Raw genomic sequence first — 20,632 nt, forward strand, 5'->3', positions numbered from 1 at the left:
TGTTTTAAAGAAAATGTTTTTCAGTTGTGAGAATGAGTGTTTAATGAATCTATAAAGTAGCAGTGTGTTTATATTCTGGCCACTATTTGACATTGAAAATCTAGCTTCCTCAATTCTGCTCTTCCCAAGGCAAGATTGTTTTTTAATAGTGCAATATTCTAGAGATAGCTTTTAAAATTAACAAAATGCAAGACTCCAAAAAAGTTAATAAAAAACAGCTCAATCCTGATGAGGTTGGCTGATATTCACAGAAATCAGGAAGAATAAGTCTATCTATAAGTATTCTTTCACATAACTCTATAATGGAATTTAAATGAAACACACCATTATGAGACAATAATTCTTTTAGAGCAGAGAACTACAATACATTTGAATGTAATGTTAACATATTTATTAATTTAATCAATAAATGTGTATTTTATAGATTTAATTTGCTGGAACTATATCATGGAAACTTCTTTATTAGCTATATAAGGGAATTTGTTATGCTTTGGGTGCTTTCAAAGGCATCTATATCTGAGTAAATTAGGGTTTAGGCATTAAAACAAACACTCTCAAAATATTAAATTTAAATAAAAATAGGTCACACAGGGAAAATACACTTTCAACTGTAAATTTAATAAAAATTAAAATTGTATTATTTAAGAAATAATAATGAATATGGAAGAGTAAGAATCTATAAGACTTCTTACATTTTTAGGTTGCATGTCATTTTTCCATATGTGAATTTATACTTTCTTGGTTAAAAATAATCATTTAAAAAATCAACACAAACCATTTATTTCATGAAAAATACCTGGCAATCCAGCCAACTCTTTAAAAAAATATATTTGTTTTATCTTTCAATCTTAGGGGAAAATAAATTGTTAGAGAATGATAATTGGGTTTATTTCAATTATGGAGCATCAACTAGTTATTCATGATTTGTTACTCTGAATACAAAATTGAGAAATATCCCAGAACTGTATGCAGGAATACTTCATATCATATATTAAGTATAGAAAAGTGGATTCATAGCTTTAGATATCATTAGCTACGGATACTTTGTAACTGGATAGGTTTGCACATGAGTAAGTGGATACCAATATTCTTAATAACTCATCAAATATGCCTTGAAGTGACAGTAATGAAAGCTTTAAAATGTTATTGATGACAGTATTTGATGACCAGTATAAAATTGTTACAGTGGCTATTTGATATCAGTTTAAAAAAGAAGAAGAAGAAGAAGAACAAGAAGAACAAGAAGAAAGAAAAAGAACTTCCAGATAGATTTTCAGTAGAAAGATCATTAGTGCTCATGATGAAAGTTCATCTTTAGAGATTCTTTTCCTCTTTTCTAGAATAGAATAAACATGATTATACTATTCCCTTCTTTTAACAATCACGATCATCCATTAACAGCCAATAATTTTCAAACACAAATTATTTTTTCTTTTGTTCTCCTTTAGAACTTATAAATTGTAAACATTAAAATCATAAAACCATATAGCAGCAAATGGAGAAACTGCTCAATTACACACCTAAATGTCTAAATGAAAATATCCACATAGTTGCTAAATTAAAACAGCAACAATGCCAGATGTCTCCTAATTAATTCTGGTAAGCTGAATATTAGTTTATAAACAATGTTCAAAATTTAAAGTCTGACATTTTTTGACTTACTCCATTTTTAAAGTTGCTACATAAGAACAGTTGACCTTATTTTCAATTAAACTGACAGGAATCATCAGGTTAATAACAAAAATTTGCTAAGAAATCAGACGTTCCTTTCACTAACTGACACTGAAAAGTTAATGAAGAATAACTACTTTTGTAAATGTGACTATTGTCCCAGAAATACACTAAAGCCAAGGTAAATATAATGTAATTAAGAATTAGTGTGCCTCAAGGAATGCATTCTTCAACTTCTGTTTTGTTTTTCAGCTACACAATATCAAAACAAAAAGAAAACATTATTTAAATTCATTAGACACCGTGACACCATATACCAAGAATATTTGATACTATCATTAAAAAAAAAAAAAAAGTTGTCAACATCATTACTTCTTCATGGAAGAACTGTATCCAAAAAGGCCAAAAAAAAAATAAAATAAAATAAATGTAAATGCTATCTTTTTCAAAATATATTTTGTTTTCAGAACATGTTTGTCTGTTTAAAGCATTTTCATCTCTTATGTCATTTATCTATAACAACATTATAGATATTATTTTCCCCCATTTGAGAGTTGAGGAAAATAAATGAAGAGTGGTCAAGAAATTTCACTAGGATCATATTACTGAGGTAGAGCTAGAATTGACACTGAGGAAGGAATCCTAAACCCATCTCACTCTACGTATCACAATAACCCCCTGCTAGGAAATTAAGAGAAAAATATTAAGACTCTTAGGAGCTTACGTCATTAATCAGAAGTCATAATCATAATATCCAAATACCTTTGTGGTATTTTTTCATGAAAGATGAATTTATGCTCAACTTGCCACATTGGTGTTACATTTCTGTTTGTGTCTGAACTTCAAACTAATACCCAATTTTCTAGATTGCTAAAATTGCAGACACTTATTCCAGTCAGTAACTGCTCATTTTAAAAAGAATATGGAAAAAAAATCAAAATAGCAGGGAATATAGGAAACTGAAGCATAGGTTGATAACAAAATATCAAAGTTTTGAAGTCCTACAAGTTAAGTTCTTTGCACTTGTAGAGGGAAACACACAAAGACACTATTCTGAAAATAAATTCCACTTTTATTTAAAGAACATACAAATCTAGTAATAAGGTTAATTTTATATATGCATGTGTGTATATATAATCCATACAAGCGCACTGCGCGCACACACACACACACACACACATTCTTTTAGAATCCCAAAGGTTTCTTCCTATTTAGATTTGATTTAGTTACCTATATATACCAATCATTTTGCATGAAGAAAATCAAGATGTACTGTATTTTATTTAAAAATCTACATTTCCACTGTAATGTTGAGTTTAAGAAAATATCTTGTGAGAGGCTAGAATAACACATTATCTGATTAAATGATAAATGAAATCAATCATATAGGTATTGTGCATATTTCACTTCAAAAACATTATTAAAGCAATGTATATTTAAATAAATACTTTCTCCACCCACCCAAAAGTGGGCGTGTACACACACACACACACACACACACACACACACTGAACATGTTCACTACGATAAAACTCTAGAGGGTAAAATGCAAAAGAACTGAGGAATTGGGAAGAATTGAAGAATTGGAATTCATTGACAAATTACTTTCTCCAGTGGAGTAAAAACTACCTCTTGTATCAAACTCCCTTTTAAGAAAAGCACTATAACTTTGCAATTTTATGACCCAAAGTGCAATTATCCTTCTTATATCTTCAAGATGTTATCAGTGAGCCTTACAAGCAGAAAAATTATTGATCAGAAATCCACATCAATAAATGTAAGTACTAAAATTATTTCCAGGGAAAATCTTAAAGAATACAATTTCTTAGAGAAGAGAAAGTGTTAGAAATGAGTAGGATAGTTTTAGAATTGGGTTTCACTAATTTTTTGCTTCATTATGTGGGGACTCCAGACTCCTTCAACATGTAAGCAAAACATTACAAAACATTATCAATACTAACAAAACTTCACACATTCAAAACATGTGTTGTCATTTTAATTATTTTTTTGTTAAATCTAATAGTTGAAGAAATCTATTAGTTGCTAAAATTATACATCTACAAAATTTAAAATTTAAAAAAAAAGGCTTTATTTATGAGAGATTAACTATAATTTTCTAAATTTGCTTATTTTTCAGTTTGCAACTAGTTTTCCAAGCCCAAAGATTCCTATACTGGGGTTATACGAAACATTGCCTTAGGGCAAGCTCCTTTCTTAACCTATTTGAAAGCCCAAGCAACCCCCACCCCAATAATTGTTTTTTGAAAGTGAGAAAATAATGGGACTATAACCCATTAAACATTTCTCTCAAATAGTCAGAATTAAATTGCTAGTTCAAGATGCCCTTAATAATCTCCAATTGTCCTTATATTAAGGTCTGTGACCTTAACAAGAAGCACAATTTCAAGGCATTTCTTCAACTACTATTTTACATACTTCATCAGGGTAATGCATCCCTCCCTCCAACTCTGTACCCTCCCCATTTCTTCCTTTGACCTCTGCCCAGTTTATGATTTTTGTAGCATTGTTACACATTTCAATGAATGCAAGTTAAACATTTAAATTGATTTAAACGGCTCACGAATATGAATACCACGAAGTTATGCATCATAGGAGAACCATCTGAAAATACATGTATCCCATCTCTTGAGGCAGAAAAAAGATTATCACAGGATTGGTCAAATGCAGGTTACATGGTTGTCAATAAAATATAGACCTTCAGTCCTTACCTGCTTAACTGCATGATGACAAATCTAAACAGCATGCAAAAAAAGTCTCAAAATTCTGAATCCTCTGTCTTCGAGGCTGCTGTGACAGTTTTATACCCTGATGCTTTCTTCTTTGCTTACATACATTTGACTGGCTAGAATATCTGTAAGCAATAGTGGGGTTATTTTGCAACCCCAGTCACCTCTTCCTCTTTTCAAGCCTCTGGTTGGCATCTCACACAGCTCTAAACAGGCATCTTATCTTCGGAGGCAGAGCCTCCCCAGCCTTTTCCAGACCGATCCCCATTAGAAGGAGGTCCCTGCTCTAAAGGGTTGATCACGTTCTCGACCCGGTGCAGAGTAAAACGCTCTCTGGTTCAACTCCTGGGGACTAGGAGAACAGCCATCAGAGACTTAAACTCTCTGCCACTGCCTGGCTGCAGAACCAGCAGTAACCAGCGGCCAAGAAGCACCACCCCCTCCAGGACAGCGGAGGGGAGCGCGCCCAGTCCCAGATCCTCCTACCTCCCGCCCCACCTCCAGAAAGGGGGAAACAAAAAATAAAAGCCCAACTGGAAAGTGGGTCTAATATAAGCCACACGGCTCCCAACCCCACTCTTTGCTTTAACTTCAACCTTATATCACAAGCTCCATCTCCAAGTTGAAATTCAACTCTCTCTCCTCCCCCCGCCCCCCCCCCCCCCCAGATTCTTGCGAGTTGGTGAAGGCAGACAGGGAATGACGGTCAATGATACTTTAACACGGAGCCTGAGAAGTCAGTTAGCAAGTGTGAGTCCGACTAAGCAGGGGGATGAAGAGGGCGATTAGGGTTTTACAAAGCGGGCGTGCTGAAGAGCCGTCATTTATTAGTCTTAGATATAGCTCATTAAAAAACATAAATAAATAAATAAATAAATAAATAAATAAATAAATAAATGCAAATGCAGAAGGGCGTTGATAAGAGAGTCTAGAGCTCCCAAGTCCGTCCTCTCACGCAGAAAAGAGGTTTTGCTCAAGTTTGGCCTGAGGCAGGCTGGAAACGGAGCATTGGGCACGGACGCAGCCCCCCGGCGCGCCCCGCGCTCCAGGGCTGCGGTTGCCCACACCGAGCACTGCGCGCCGCAGGGGCTGAGTGCGGAGCCTGCGCTGGCCGGGCAGAGTGCGGGACACAGTCCCTCCCCGCGCCGCCATCCCCACTCCCAGCGCCGAGCCTAGGGCCAGCCAGGCCACCGGGCACCTTGTCGTCCGCGCTCTCCGCGCCCAGGTGGCCTAGGCGTTGCCAGGAGCTGCGGAGAAGCCTCCAGGCACAGTCGCCTGTTGATAGCCCTCCGGTTAAAGCGTCCTTGGCGGTGGCAGAGCCTTTCAAACGTAAATGTCCCCTTCCCAAGCCTGAGTTTCAGGCTAGAATATAGCAAAACGCACTTACCTCAACAACGTACGTCTGTGCTTCACTGGAGTAGACTAGGTGGAAGAAAAGATCTGACTGCACTGAAAGTTGCGTTTTTTGGTTTTGTTTTTAGGTGTTTTTGGCTTTTTTTTTTCCCCCTAACCCCCCTCCTGCACCCTTGCGCAATAGCAACAGTCCTCCAAAGAGGGTATTTGAATGGGTGAATTATGCGAAACCCTCGTTTCTTCAAGTAAAGTCAGGGCTGCTGATGGCACTTGTCAGGACGACCAGACTGGGAAGGAGACCAGGTAGAAACTAGTGACGGGTGAGGGGCGCCAAGTGGTGTGGACCACAGTCTCAGCCCTGCTCTGATGGGCTGCTGGTGGAAGCCAAGGGGGGAAAGCCCTTGAATCCTGAGACTGGGGGATGGGGTGACGCTGCAGCTGGAGTACTTTTATGTCTGGAAGCTAAAAGGGCTTTTGAATTAAAAAAAGCATTACTTAGGTAGTCGCGTCAGCCATCAATGAGGGCAGGAACAGTTCTTTCCGAGAAATTAAAAAACAAAAAACAGTGACAGAGAGAGCGAGAAAGGGGGAAAAAAAGAGAGATAAAAGGAAAATGAAGAACGAAAAGGCGTAAGGGAAGTAAAAAGCTTAAACAATAGGTTCTCACCTCCATCCATCCCAGTAAAGAGAAATATTGTAGAATCCAGGAACTTGTTCTTAAGGGGGGCTGGGCGGAGGAGAGGGGGTCACAGAGAAAGCCCTCAAACCTTAGTATGCACTAGAGATAACTAACACACGCAGGCTTGGTATTTAATTAATACACTGTCTTTGTCAATATGTGAAGTAAAAGCTAAGATTTAAATGTTCCTCAACATACCTATACTTAAAGGGGAAGTGATAATCATAACTGTCAGTTAAGCCCATAAAAAATGTTCATAAAAGCCAAAAACACTGCCATATTAACATACTTATTAAAAATTGAGTCTGGGGGCTGAACAAGTGTGAAGAGTGAGGTAATTAAATTTTTCATATGAGGTCTGCCCCTGAATTTCAATTTATTAGAACGAAGATAATCAGTGCTTCCTTCCGATGGCTTTCTTCCTCTGAAATGAGTACTGTGTGTCCAATTAGCTGTTCACTAGCTAAATTCATAAAATCAGAAATATACTAAGTATGATGCCTGTATTGAAATACAATGCCCAAAATAATATGTTCATGTGTGTTTGGGATACTGTGAGAAAAAAAAAAAAAAAATGGTTCACTTAAAACTCCCACTCTTCTTCTTACCATAGAGTGGCTATTAGCACTTAGTGTCCGGCTAAACCCATAAAAATACACTTAACAAAAGTCCTCCTTCAGTCATGTAATTGCTTGCAATGAACAAATGCTGACCTGAACAACCTTCGGAAGATCAGAGACTAGTGAACTTTCTCAGACCCTGAAATTTTCTTGAAGGTTTCTTTTAAGCTTACTCTTAGACAAACATATAAAATTTGACCTTTCAAATGGCACAAGAATGTGTGCCAAGAAGCATTAATGGGAGGGGGGAGGGGTGGTTAATGTTTCCTATAACCTGTAATATAAATGAGGACAGAAATAAATAATGTAAAAGGTGATGGGATAATTCATCACATGGGTTGTATCTTGGTAGCACAATTGCAACTAATATACTAATCAATTAACAGTCACATAGATGTTTGAGTTCTGAAAGTAACAAAAAATATTTTTTTAATGAGATATTGTCTCAACACAGCTCATTAAAAATAACACTAGCAATAAGTTTCTAATAAAATGTAAGGAGAATAACTTACCAGAGGACATTTCAGGAAGCAAGATGACTGTGAGAAAAAGATATCCAGGATTCAAACAGAAATTCCATGATCTTCCAAATTATGGTAGTGATGAGCTGCAGGGTGGTGGAACTTTGAAAAAATCAGCAGTTCCTGGTGGCATGTAACCAACTAAAAACCAGTTACACAGAAAGCCACGGAACCCCCAAGGAAAAGAAGCAACATGCGAAAGAGGTGCCTTTTATTTTGGGGGGTGGGGGGCTTATTTGTGAAGATCCTTGGGCAGACAAAGTGAAAATTTACTGACTGTAACATGCCCATACAGTGGGGAGAAATAGAAGCGGTGTAACCCCAGAGAACAGGAGGTGAGATACAGATAAATCTGCAGAGAGAAGTAAAAGGATGTGCTGAAGACAAGAGATAAAGAGAGAACTAGTGAGCAGGGCTGTAGTCATCCTGATAGATACAGCAGCAAGAATGATTTAGGCTGCTGGGAAGGATCCAATGAGAATTCAAGAGGGCACTGCTTCGGAAATCCTGCTCTGATCTTCCCACTCTCAGTTCTTTAAGAGTTACCTGCGTTGGGCACATTATTACTAGGATTAATAGTTTTCCATCAGTGTATTTCACTAGGATTTCCCTTGAACTCTCTCACTCGCAGCAACTGAGGGAGGCGTAGTAAGGAATCCCAGCACACCCCCCCCCCCCCCAAATAAGCCCCTGTGGTCACTTTAGGACGACCAAATCATCAGAGGTTTGCACTGGGGCGGGGGGGGGGGGGGGGGGCGGGTAATCGAGGGGCTGAAGATGCGGAGGAGGCCGAGTGGCCGGGCGCTTTCGGGGGCGCTGTGCCGGAGGCTCGGGCGCGGGGGCCTGGAGCGGTTGTTAGCAGCTGCAGCGGCGGCCGCGGGAGCCCTCCCGGGTCCTGTTTTCTCGGAGAATTCTGCAGCCCGCGACTCAAGGCAATTCGGTTCCACCCGAAACCTCAGCTCCAAATGCCTTGTTTTAGAAGCTGGGGCTTTGGAGGTTCTGAGGACCGTTCCTGGGGAGGCGGGTGACAGTCTGTGAGGTTCTCGCGGCCCCTCTGATTCCTGCACAGTTACCGAGGGAGAGAGTGCTAGAAATGGCTTTGCTGCCGAATGCATTATCTTGCCATTTTGGTATCCCGATACAGCACACACGATCGCCTGATCGATCGGGTAAGATTAGCTTTGTTCCTTCTCTCTTTTGCTCTCCACGGTCCCATCCCTTCTACAAGCCCAAACCCCAACCCAAATCGCAGTCTCTCGTCTCTCTCTCTCTCTCTCTCTCTTATTTTCTCTCTCTCTCCCTCTCTTTCAAGTGAGGAACTTCCCTTTCCTCTTTGAAACCTACTTCCCCAGGGGATTGCTTGTGTGACTAGGGGCTGGTAACTCTCTTCGTAGATGATTTATATTTTGGCTGTGAAATGATTCGCCCCTCGCCACCCTCGGTCCCCTCCTTAGGGAAGGTCCCTCCCTCCCCATGGGTTCCCTGTCTGAGCTTGGATCTGGATGAAGAGCGCTGTGGGAGTCTTTCGCCCTCTGCTCTACCTTCCTCTGGACCCTGAAGCTTAAGCATTATCCGCCTCTCTCTCTTTTTTTCAGAAATAGGAGGGAAAGGTAGAGTGGAAATTGATTTCTTGCAGAGACTGAGGCGCCGAATGATAGAGGGAATAAACATTTGCCCTGGATAAAAATGTTCTTGGTAAGTAATCTTATTTTCTGCGGTTGAAAAAGAAACACATTGCTTCTCACCGGCCCATCCCCCACTCCATTCATTTATTTGCTCTCTGTATGTAAATCACGAGCTGGGTCAGTGGAAATTTTCTTTTCCCTCTTCCTAGGAGAATAGCAGCGTGTAAGGGTGAATTTGAACTAGGGGGCTTTTAAGGAGGCAATATGAAGGCTTTAAGGCGCTTCAGTTCTTATATTCCAAACCTACACACAGGTAAAGCTGATTCCCACTTGCTTGTTAGAAGAGTATTTAAATATCTCCTTTATTTCTTACTAACACTTTTCTTTCTCAAAATGAAGAAAATGGGTACTGTAGTAGCTCCGTGTCCATGGTTTTCATATATTTTGGCCATGTTCTAAAATATGATATTCTTTCCACTCCAGAAATAAGAATGTGTATTCAGCTGAAGCTTAATAAGTCAGCTTTAAGCTAAAGGTAACTTAAAGCTCTCATACCCCTTACTAACCTGTACATCTTTGTTCCAACTCTTGTACCAGATACAAATTATTAGCATCCAAGATAGCTATTTGCATGTTGTGGTGATAGCTATAAATTCAGAAAGCCCTCTGGTTTTCATGAGTCTATAGCACCCCCAACCTGCATTTGCTCATTATGTGTAAAAGAGGGAGGAAGCCAAACACCTCTTGATTGTGCTTACATCATATGTCACTAAGTGTGCAGAATAATCCACCTTGCAAATTGTGTGAACTTGGTTTATCAAGCGTAAGCTGACTAGTGTGGATGTGAAAAACTAAAGGAGACTTGCTCTAAGAGAAATTATTGCAATTTTGAGTTACAGATATTTTACTGGTACAATATCTGTATTATTTTTTTCTCCATTGTTGTCATACCTTACACTGTACACCCCTTATTCCCAAATTTTAACGATAAAGAATAAGCTATTCCTGATACAAATAGGATGGTTTTAATTTCATCTAAAGTATCTGACATTAAAATTCCATTGATAAGAATAGACTTTATTTCAAGTCATCAATTTTCTAGAAATCTCTACTAGGAAATCCCAGAAGAGAGATAGCTAAGTGTCATATTACAACATAAAGGCAAACTGTGCATGTGCACAAGTATCTGTAGTCGTTATTACTATCAACATTGTCCAGGGAAAAAATTTCATGTGTGTGTATAACTTTTCTTTTCTTTCTGTTCTTAGGCTGTGTTCCAGCCCTAATAAGGACCTAGAGCAGAAGTTTTTCTTCAGTGATCTAATTTTACCCAAAAGCTCATTTCTGTGTTATGTCTCTGTTTTACGCAGGCTGACGAATGTTGGTAGGGGGATGGATGCCCCGAATTAAATTTGTTACAATCTCAACCTTAACAGTTGTGATATATTAGACAGCATATTTTTCATGTAAGATTTAATATGCTGCTAAACTTACTTACCTAAATTGTGATTCAAAGAAATACAATTGTTTTTTGAGGACCCAACTTGACTTAAGTTAGAAAGTATAATATTAAAATTTTTATTTTATATGTAAAATAAATGCAAGATTTGTGTTCTTTTAAATATTTGGAGAATAAAAAGTACAGGATTAAAAAATATTAATTTTGTGACCCATGTTTCCTTAACTTTAACATAGTTAATAGCACTTAAAGTTTATTAAACTAGCTAAGTCTTTGAGCATTATACTAAACCGTATGATTAAGTGTGATGAACCTCAAAATGGAGCCATAGGCTTTTACCTCTGTTAGCTAGCTTTTACCCTGTTTGTACTTAGATCTGTCTCAAAAGTTATACATTATAAGTTTATACTCAGCATATCTTTTCCTGGATCATCTCAATGCACATCTATAATGGGTATCTAAGCACATTTTATATTACTGGTAATATTTTTATTTGCTATCCTGGCTCCTTTTTAGTGGTATAGGTACCACCTGATATATTTGTTAACTATTAATCCACAAAAATGTCTAATCTAAAAGCAATATTCAAGGTATATTGTATCGGGGAAATTGTGAGTCAGTTTGCTTTGTCAATAAAAATGTCAATATGCTTCAGATTGTTTTAACCTTAAATCAAAATTATAACAAAAATGTAGAAGATAAGTAAATTCAAACTGTTCCTTGCATATGAAAGGGTCATATCACACACAGGTATGCATATATAATTTCCCTCATTAGAATATTTAAATTTCTTTAGTCTCTGTTATATGTTTATTTTGGTTTTAGATCTTTCTCTTTGAAAGTGCCTAAAGTTTCTTAAATACCTAAGTGTGCAGGCATCTGCTTGCCTTACTCCATAAAATGAATGTGCTGCTAAATAAACTGAGCCAATATATTTGAATCTCAAAAAAAGTACAGCAGTGTTCCCCACTTATCCACAGGGGATACATTCTAAGACTCTCAGCAGATGCCTAAAACCATGGATAGTAGAGAACCCTAAATACACTATGTTTTTTCCTCCACATACACACCTATGATAAAGTTGAATTTATGTATTAGGCACAGTAAGAGTTGAACAATAATAAAATAGAACAATTATAAAAATATGGTGTAATAAAAGTTATGTGAACGTGTGTCTCTCACGTATCGTATTGTGATGTGTGTATTGTACTATACTCACCTTTTTTCTTCTTGTGATGATGTGAGATGATAAAATGCCTAGGTGGTGAGATGAAGTAGGGTGAATGACATAGGCACTGTGACATAGCGCTAGGCTACTGTTGACCTTCTGACTGCTTGTCAGAAGTTTCCGGAAACTGAAGCTGCGGGCAGGTAACTGAAACCGGGGAGAGTGAAACCAGAGATAAGAGGGGACCACTGTATGTTGGAACTTGAAGGAACTTTAATGGCCATTGAGTCTAACTCCTTCATTATGATGAAGAAATTGAGAACCAGAGAGGTTAAGTGATTCGTGTAATCATTCACTAACCGGTAATCCAAGGAACTTTAAATGTAGTTTTCCTAACTTCTTAGGTAGTATTCATTGTAAATCCATTAAACTGTAACACTAGCTGTTAAAGCAGCTATTGTTTAAGATTGGGATAAGGAATAGATGAAAGAGAAGGTAGTACAAAGATGAATAAATTGCGTCCTTATTGGAGTTTATTTTGTTGACAACTAATACTCTCCATTGTAGAAATTTTTTATTTCCCTATCATGGTTTATATTCCCCAGTTCCCCACCCCCCCCCCGCCCCACCCCATCCCTGCCCTCAATGGTTGGGGAACATTTCTTGGTGTAATTTTACTTTCTCAGAAAAGATTCTCAGTGTTTTTGTACTTCACTAGGTTGTTCCCTAAACTATTACCAACCACCCCCTATACAACCTTAACGTATAGATAATTCCAACACCCGCAATAGCACATTCCATCATGTCACCTGCAGTTCTACTTTTAAATTTCCCTACCGATATAAAAAATAGAAGTGTATCGAGAAGAAAGCCATCATCTCAAAATAAGAAGGTTAATTAAACTTATATCTGAAACCACACACATACACACAGACACACACATGTACAATAGGAAAAAAACGCAGAGACTAAGACGATACATTGTGATGGAAACATTATTATGCAAAAATAAATCCATGTTCCATTAACAAAGAGCTTTCTACTATGAGAAAAGTTATAAAACTTCAGTGGTTTAGGAATATTCAGTTTTCTGGAGTGACTGAAGCCATTCTTCTTCATTCCTTCATAGACATCAATATTTGAGTAACACGCAAGTTACTTTTTTTGGAAATAACAAACCTAAAAGACAAATATCAACAACGAAATCCATTGACAGTTATTATTCAAAGGGATTATTGTTCTTAGATTAAATAAGAATAAAAGCAAATGTGAACATATTTTTAAATGTATACAATGTGCTCTTATTCACACTAATCTGAAATATTGCAAAAGATGGAATACATATGAGAAAGAATATATATTGGTTATTTTACATTTTAAAGATCAAAAAAATTCTAGTCTTATTTAAAACCTACCTGTTGTTGAATAAAAATTTCTAATTGTTAAAGAGAAATGTAAGTAGATTCATAGAATATTTTGAAGAACCTAGTATAGACCTGCCTCTTCAAATAGGTTATCTCAATATCTACTGTGCAAGTTGGTTACAAGCACTTCATATACGCAATGACAGTCTCAAAGAGCTTCATTAATTTGTCCAAAGTCACAAACTAAGTAGAAGATTCAGAATTAGAAATCAGGTCTTATGACTCCAAAGTCTAGGTGGATTCCCGTTGCACTTTTCTATCACATATAAATTACTGGGATACTAGAAGCATTCTGGAAGCATTTGTTAAATGGCATCTGTATTGCTGTATGTGTTTTTGTGTGACTAATAATGTCTTCACAGCCATGTAATAGAATTCAGAGCCTAACCTATTTCAGAAAAAAGCTGCCTACTATCAGTTTCATGAAGGAGAAACCATGACTGTGTTTTCATATTTATGCTCGCCCCTCTTGCTTTGAATCTGCACCAGTTAGTACAAGACCTTACATAGAGAAGAAACTCAATAACTGTTTATTTAATGGATGAAATTAAGTACTAAGCTTAACATTCCATCTTTAATATTCCTACAAGGACTTACTGTATTTAATTTTTATCCAACATTTAGAAATGTTATTACTAAGTGGCAGCATTTTTCAAAATATTTTCAGAATATTTGACATATATTTGGCCTTAGTAAACCATTTTTAAAATGATGACCCCTTCCTATTCCGTGAGACTTTGTATTTTTATAAATACCTTATTATCCATCACACTAATTTATCCTTTCACCATGCTGTATAAATTAAAGCATTTCATTTATTTGAGAATAAGGGAAATAAAGTATGAAGAAATTAAAGCACTATTATTGATTACTAAAAGAAACAATTAAGCTGTTTTTATCCACCATATTATATTTCCTAACTTGTTGGAAATAAGATATGTGTTAGTAAATTCTTCAACTGTCAACTTTTGCAAGTAAAATATATTTATAGAAGAGAGAAAAGTTTCTAATATTGTGAGCTGAATCATAAAACTATCGGTTTATATAACATTTTGCTAATCAGACTTCTTAGAATTAAGATTTTTTTTGATATTCACAAAAATGATTGTTTCTAAATTATTTATAGTTCCAAAATCTATTCATGAGTACAATGACCAAAATATGTTCATTGGCGTAGTGGTCATATGGATTAATGCATTATCAACTGACATGAATAAACGTCACTATTTTAAAAGTTTTTTTAATGTTTACTCTTGAGAGAGAGCCCACACAGGCATGAGTCGGGGAGGGGCAGAGAAAGAGAGGAAGACTCAGAATCTGAAGCAGGCTCCAGGCTCTGAGCTGCCAGCAGAGCCAACATGAGACTCAAACTCAAGAACTGCAAGATTACTTCGCGACCTGAGCTGAAGTTGGATGTTTAACCGACTGAGCCACCCAGGTGCCCCAAACTTGCACAATTTTTGAAGTAACTTATAAAAGTAAAACTTTTGAAAACATTCAAGATATGATAAGATACAGCTTCCTTACAATCCTTCCTTGTATCTGAATTTCAATGATTATTTGGTCTGATAGAAAGAATATAATTTCCCAAAACATCCACATTCTAATTCCCAGGATGTGTGACTGTGTTACCTTGCGTAATTTAAGGAGTTTTGTAAATTTCACAAGGGTAAGGACCTTGAAATATAGACAGCAGCCTAGACGAGCTGTGTCTCCCTTATATAATCACAAACATCCTTATAAGAGAAAGGCAAAAAGGATGGAGTCAGAGAAAGACATGTGATGACAGAAACAGATGGAAGGACGAGGGACCATTAGCCAAGGAATGCAGTCGAGACACCCTCTAGAAGCTGAAAAGGGCAGGAAACAGATGATACCCTAGAGCTTTCATAAGAAATTAAGCCCTGCTAATCCATTTTAGACTTCTGACCTACAAAATCATTGAGTTAATAATTTGTGTTGTTTTTTTTTTAAGACACTATACGTTTGTGGTAATTTGTAACAGCAGCAACAGGAAACTAATAAAGCCAGTCATGCAAAGAGTTCAAAAATAAGTAGTATGTTCTCTCCTCTCTAGGAATTTTAACATTTTACAGCAAATTCTTGCTTCATGGGCATTCCATTCCTCCAGGTATTGAACAAACCACTGTCTTTCATCAGGTTGAAACTTGATTTCCTCAAAAAGCAGGGTGATTCATCCAACATGGTTACATAGAGAGTGAATAGAAACCAGGGTGGGGACAACTAGACAATAGCTCTAGTCTCCGGAAATAAACTAAAAATTTAAGAATTTATAATAGTATATGGCTTTATTCATTTACTACATACTGCTAGCATAGAGTCTTACACATATTAGCAGCCAATGCATGCTGATTTGGTTGTAACAAATATTGATGCAGGTAAGAAAGTAAATAATAATCATTACATTTGAAGAATATATGAAAATTAGATGGTATGAAGAAAAGATACTAAGCATAATATAATAGTAAGTGCAGAAGCCAGTGAGAATTAGCAAAATATTAACAGAAATGTGAGATAAAAATGAGACCACAACAGAGTGACTGACAGGATGTAGGAGGATTTTTATTTTCATGGAAAGATAGATATGAAACGATTTGATCATTTTCTCCTTGTATTTTATACAGTATTGCAATCAGGGAAAGAACCTGAACATTTACCTAATTAGGATGCATCATTAATTTTACTGTCTCATGAACTCCTAAGGCCTTTCACCCCTTGTAGAAATAAAAGAAACTGAGCTACTTGATTGCCAATTCTCTTGGTGTCTCTAAATCTCCGTAATGCGTGTACTTCCTATTCTGAAGAAATACATACCTTGTAGGAGGAAGAAAAACAATCCTTCACATTGATCATGGAGTTTTGCCTCTGAGGAGAAAATATGAATTTACAGACAAAAGCAATTTTAAAAGACTACATAAAATGAATTCATTTCATATTTATGGAAGGAGACCAAGCCTAAAAGTCAATTCAACAAGTATTTATTGAGCATTTATTCAACAATCATTTATTGATAGTATTATATATAAGAAGCAAGGTTCTAAATGTTACAAGGACATAAAAATAAATAAGTTACAGTCTTTATGTCCTAGTAGGTGGATAAGGAGAGTATACTGATAAATATAAAGGTACTTTTGACTCTATCCCGCATTCTATTCACATCATCAATCATCCTTTTATTAGAAAGAAAAACAAATTTATTGTCATCTGTGGGCCAAGTACATCTTAGGATAATATGCTGAATAAGATAAGCAAAATCATGGACATCAAGCCTCTTACAAATACTGACGGAATCATAACAGCAACACAAAAGAAAACAATAAACTGACATTTGAATAATTGCTGGTGTCTTTAGGCATAAGATCTCTTCAGCAATAAGTATATCATGCTTCACTTATTTACATTACTTACTAGCTTCTGACAGCATGTAACTGTTTTTACCTGTTGCCTACATTTGTTGGCAGGAGGAGTTTGCTTAGTGTTTAAGGGGTGACAGTTTCAGCAGAGTGAATTTTTTTGTCAGTATAAGTTTAAAATTAACAACTCCAATGCCGTTAATTCAACCACACTTTTAATTTTGTCTAATGCACAGTTTAGTGGAGTCAGCAGAATGGGTGCAACAATCTGATACACAGCAATTCAAGGATCCAGACACCTTCTATCCCATGACCCGTTGTTTCACTAAGTCCTCTGATATTGGCTATTCATTTGTTAAATGTGGGAAAGACCAAAAGTTGAGGGAGAATTACTTAGGAGATTTTACGGGCCAGATCCACAAGTGGTCCATATCCTTTCCATTCACATTCCATTGACCAGAACACATTCTTATGGCCGGATCTACCCGAAAAAAAAGCTGTGAAATGAAATAAAATTTCATGTCTAGAAAGAAGAAAAGAATATGAATAGCAATCTGCTGGACTGATATTCTCAAACATTGATTGCACTGTCAGTCCAGGACAGAGACTTTAACTTTGTTTGTTGTTATGATCGTGTCAGTATTAGAAGAAGGAATTTGATGGGTAGTGCATTGCTAGGTAATAGAAGGAAATCTAGTCCTTGCCAGCATCTAGAATGGGCTCTGCAAAAGGTTGATACATAATAAATTTTTGTTAATGAATGAATACCTCTGGCTTTGGATGTTCCCATACAATATCCCTATACCCAAAATTGGCACTCAATTTTATATCCACAGATCTTAAAAGTTTTTGCAAAAATAAACTCAAAATAAATCTCAGACCTAAGTATAATATGCAAAACTATAAAGCTCCTAGAAGTTACTAGGAAGAAATCCACATGAGCTTGAGTTTGGTAATTACTTTTTATTTTATTTATTTTATTTTTATTTTTTTAATTTTTTTAATGTTATGTATTTTAGAGCGACAGAGAGAGCATGAGTGGGGGAGGGGCAGAAAGAGATGGAGACATAGAATCCGAAGCAGGCTCCAGGCTCCCAGCTGTCGGCACAGAGCCCGACGTGGGGCTGGAACCCAGGAACCGTGAGATCATGACCTGTGCTGAAGTCGCACGCTTAACCAACTGAGACGACCAGGTGCCCCAGGAAATCACTTTTTAGATACCTTTTGGTCTGCCAAAGATACCATTAAGAGAATGAAAAAGCCACAGACTGGAGAAAATACTTGCAAAACACATATCTAATAAAATATTATTATCCAAAATATACAAAGAACTCTTAAAATGCTACAATAAGAAAAAAATTAAAAAATGGACGGGAGATCTGAACAGAGACCTCACCAAAGAAGATATAAGATGGCAAATAAGCATACAAAGATGCTCAATATCATGCGTCATTAGGGAAGTACATATAACAACAAAATACCACTGCACACATACTACAAATGGTTAAAATAAAAAAAAAATTAAAAAGCTGACAATACCCAATTGTCAGAGGATGTAGAGTAATATTAACTCTCATTCACTGCTGGTAGTAATGCAAAATGGTACAGCCATTTTGGAAGAATATTTGGCAGTTACTTACAAAAGTAAGCATAGTCTTAATATGATTCATCAACTGTACTTCTTATTTACCAAAATGAGTTAAAAATGTATGCGAACAGAGGAGTGCCTGGGTGGCTCAGTCGGTTAAGCGTCTGACTTGATTTTGGCCCAGGTCATGATCTCATGGTTCATGGGTTCCAGCCCCAGGTCAGGTGTCAGGCTCTGTGCTGACAGTGTGAAACTTGCTTGGGATTCTCATTTTATCCCTCTCTCTGTGCCCCTCCCTGCTCGCTCTCTCTCTCTGTCTCAAAAATAAAACAAATAAGCTTAAAAAAATGTATACCTAGAGAAATACCTATAGCTTTATTCTTACTTGCCCCAACTGAAAGCAACAAAGTTATCTTTCAAAAGGTAGATGGATAAACAAACGGTTGTGCATCCATGCCACATCATATTATTAGTTGATTTAAATAGTGTACTAACACAAAAAAGACATACAACTTAGTGAAAGAAGCCAATCTGAAAGTCTATCCACTGTATGATTTGAACTATATGACATTCTGGAAAAGATAAAGTTATAAAGAGACTAAAAAGATTAGTGTTTGATCAGTGGTTGTGTTTTGTTGGTGGGAATGAAAAAAAATAGGAAAAAAAATAGGATGAATAGATGGAACACAGGGGATATCTAACTTAATGGTCAATTCTTGGTCTGAATCTTCTTTGACTAATCAACAGCATTTTTCACATTACTCCTCCTTGGAAAGGTTTCTATATTTGCTTCCAGCACAGAACAGTAATTGATCTTATTTCTACGTCTCTGGTCACTGCCTCTCAGTTAGTTTCCCTAGTTTATTCCCTAGTTTATTCCCTAGTTTATGAACTTGTGAAGTGGAAATTCACTAAGGGACAGTCCTTGAACTTCTTTATATCTACACTCAATCTCCTGGAGAACTCATTCATTTCCACGGCACGCGATATCATCTGTCTACTGATTACTCCCAAATTTATATTTTCAGGGCAATTCCTTGTAGATTTTCCAGAGGCTACAGACATTACTATTTAATAATTTATCTTGGAAGTATAATAGCCATTCTAATTTTAACATGTTCAAAATTCATCTGCTGTACTCCAGCACCTCTCAAACCCATTCCACCTACATTCTTCCTCAACTTAATGATAAGCTATCCTTGAATATAGTCAGGAAAAAAACTAAAGGAATCTTTAACTCTTCTCTTTCTCTCAGAGCTCAGACATGCATAATCAACAAATCATCTTGACCCTACCTTCAAAATAAATCCAGCCTCTGACTACTCATCCGTTTTATTGCTAACATTCTAAGCTAAGCCACCATAATTTCTAACCTGATTTACTGCAACAGTATCTTCTTTACTCTGCTCTGACTTTTTTTTCCTGTATTTAACACAGCAGACATTATAATCCTGTTAAAATAAAAGTTCTCATGCAAGTTCTGTGCTAAAAAAAATTTTGCAATGGTTTCCTATTTATCTAGAACAAACACCAAAATCATTGCATGTCTCCCAAGATCCTAAAATTTGTAACCCTTCTTTTATCCCCTAGTCTATTACTACCATATCTGTAGTCACTGTCCTCCAGCCACACTGACCTCTTTGAAGAAATTTTCAGTCGTGTTCCTTCTTAAGCCATCGTATTGAGAGGAATTTCCTTTTTATACTTACGTGATCTTAATCCCAGACTTCACTGGGTCTGAAAGCAGCTGTCCAGAATGATCTCCCTCTGGAAAACTTGGATATTCTCCATCACACACACAGTCCCTGAGAAACAAAGTGATACTATTTCAGATTCCTTTTCTTTCTAAAATGCTACATGTAAGCTTTACTGTACCTTGGACAGCACCCACTGCATGTTGTCTTCCAAAATTTTAGGAGAAGAAAGGAGCAGAAATCTCTGTCTTTGAGATTTCTAATTATTTCTGTTGATACTCATCTTCCATCTGGCTCTCCCTTTCCTCTCCTTCTCCACCTTGGCCAAGAGAACTTTTGTTAACTTTATAAATAAAATTACCCTTTATCTAGTGCTCTAAATATCAGAGTAAAAATTCTCTAGATGAAAATTTTTCTACTAGAGTAAAAAAAAAATTTGCTATGAGTCCAATGGCATCCCATTTTCACAGGGAGGTTTATAAAAATCATTATATTTAATGTTTACCTCTTGCAAACAGGAAATACCTTGGTTTTATACCATAAAGCCAGTTGAGACTGAAAACAAAAACTAAACACCCAACACTTTAATTAACATTGTTTTTTCCTTGGCAGGGAGAAGGGGTCAGGAATAGCAAACAACTCCTAAATTGAAATATACAAATATTACCCCATTGTATTAGACCAAGAATGGACTTATGCAAAACCTTTA

At 36.7% G+C, this 20,632-nt stretch overlaps 1 protein-coding gene and 1 long non-coding RNA gene across 4 annotated transcripts in view; one reads left to right on the plus strand and one right to left on the minus strand.

The window, feature by feature from the left end:
* The window catches only part of BRINP3 (BMP/retinoic acid inducible neural specific 3), a 415,072-nt gene extending 406,766 nt beyond the window's left edge, over positions 1–8,306 (minus strand). The window contains exon 1 of one of the 3 annotated variants that reach the window (XM_019465615.2): positions 7,583–8,306. The gene's annotated coding sequence lies outside the window, so the exon portion shown is untranslated. Of the gene's footprint in view, positions 1–4,400; positions 4,862–5,805; positions 6,268–7,582 lie in introns of those variants that run through there. The other 2 variants (XM_019465616.2, XM_019465617.2) reach the window with 2 other exon arrangements.
* Positions 8,307–8,384: 78 nt separating this feature from the next.
* On the plus strand, positions 8,385–11,329 carry LOC128778821 (uncharacterized). Its single transcript, XR_008424548.1, has 3 exons — positions 8,385–8,760; positions 9,187–9,286; positions 10,485–11,329. It is a non-coding gene; the product is annotated as an uncharacterized LOC128778821 (long non-coding RNA).
* The last annotated feature ends 9,303 nt before the right edge of the window (positions 11,330–20,632 follow it).

Source organism: Panthera pardus, unplaced genomic scaffold, assembly GCF_024362965.1.
Source record: "Panthera pardus isolate Hobbes unplaced genomic scaffold, ASM2436296v1 HiC_scaffold_21, whole genome shotgun sequence".
NCBI lineage: Eukaryota > Metazoa > Chordata > Mammalia > Carnivora > Felidae > Panthera > Panthera pardus.